Source organism: Adiantum capillus-veneris, chromosome 13, assembly GCF_014529385.1.
Source record: "Adiantum capillus-veneris isolate H3 chromosome 13, ASM1452938v2, whole genome shotgun sequence".
In the NCBI taxonomy this organism is placed as follows: Eukaryota; Viridiplantae; Streptophyta; class Polypodiopsida; order Polypodiales; family Pteridaceae; genus Adiantum; species Adiantum capillus-veneris.
The window spans coordinates 134,914,237-134,916,103 of NC_140943.1; positions in this window are offsets into that span (position 1 = coordinate 134,914,237).

Below are 1,867 nucleotides of genomic sequence, written 5' to 3' on the forward strand. Positions count from 1 at the left end.
CCCCGCAAGCAAAATCTTCTTCACAGTTAACTCTTGGGCAAAATGACCACCACATTCCTCTTCATGCAAACCTTTTAGGATGGCTGGAATTTCCTTGATTGTTGGTAATCTTCTGCACACTTGATCCTTCCCTCTTTGATAGAGGGATCCTTCTAGAAAGAGATATGCGCTTGCCTTTTTCATGAGTCTCCTCTTCTGAGCCTTCATGAAGTCTTGTGGAAACTCACCCTCCAAAATGTAGCTAATAATGGGAGTCAATGACTCCAATCCTTGGTATCTCGGTTGCTTGACAGTTGCTGCCACCATGATGGCCTGCACTTCTTTCTCAACACATGTAATTGCTTGTTGTGCAAGTAAATCGGCATCTTCATTTTGTTTCCTAGGAATATGATATAGTTGCACTTCTTCAAACTGATTAAACATCCTACGAATGGCATAAAATTTTGTCCTTAAGCTTTCATTCTTGCATGCCCAAATGCCTAAAATTTGCTTCACAATGAGAAGTGCATCCCCTTTTACCATGAGATGTTGTATACCTTGGCCAATGCATATCTTTAAACCATGAAGTAGTGTGTCATATTCTTCTTCATTGTTTCTAGTTGAACCTGGTAGATTGACCTTCTCTTTCATGACCACCTCTCCACTTGGCTTGAGCAATACTAGCCCTCCCCCTGCTTTTCCTGTGACTCGCCGAAAAGCTCCATCAAAGAACAAGCTTAAAGCATTAGGAATACTTTTAGGTGGTGGAAATGGTAGGGTTTTTACTTCAAGCATCTTAATATCCTTCTCATGTACCCTATAAGTAAGGATCCCTGCCAATTGTGCACACACACTATCGTCTACCTTGAAAGAGTATTGGAACTCTTGCAATTCCATAATCCACTTTGAGATCATGGTACTAAGATTCATTTGAGATGACACCCAAGGAAATAATTTTTTTGCAGTGAGAATTACAAAAGGTTTTGGTAGCAAGTAGGATCTAAACTTTCTCAGCGCAAACATGAGAGACAACATCATGAGTTCTGCCTGCGTGTAGCCTCTCTCCAAAGCATTCATGACCCTACTAGCAAAGTAGATGGGTCGCATCCTGGTACTGTGGGGATCTTGTTGTAATAAAAATGCACCAATTGTTTCCTTCCCAACACTAGAGCTAACAAAGAATGTGTAATCCCAACAAGGAGGCATGCATATTGGTAGCTCTGACAAAATGACTTTAATGTTACAAAAGTACTCTTCAAGCTCATAAGACCATGAAAATTCTACTTGTTGTGTCAACTTTTGCAAAGGATGAAGAAACTCCGAAGCTAAGTGAATAAAGCGTGACATATACTTCACCTTTTGAATGAATGAGATGACCTCTTTGAGATTCTTGGGTGATGGAAGCTCAATAAGAACCCTTGCCTTTGAAGGATCCACCTGAATGCCTTTATAGGAAACCTTGTGACCAAGAAATATCACTTCATTCTCACCTATGTGACACTTGTCGGGGTTGAGTTGACCTCCCATGTCGTAGAGCTTCTTTAAACCTTTTTCTACCCTTTCTAGATGCAATGATTTTGAGCTATAAATGCAAAAATCATCAATAAAAACCCTAACGGACTTTCCAAAGAATGCTTGAAACACCATGTTCATGAAGCGTTGGAAAGTTGCACGAGCATTTGTTAGTCCAAATGGCAGGACTCTAAAAGCATAACAACCCCAAGGAGTGATGAAGGTTGTTTTCAACTTGTCTTCCAATGCGATACCTATTTGAAAGTAACCCGAGTAGCCATCACACACAATGTACTTCTCATGACCAGCTACCTCATTTAGTATCTCATCTTGAAATGGGAGGGGAAAGTGATCTCTTTTTGTTGCCTCATTGAGT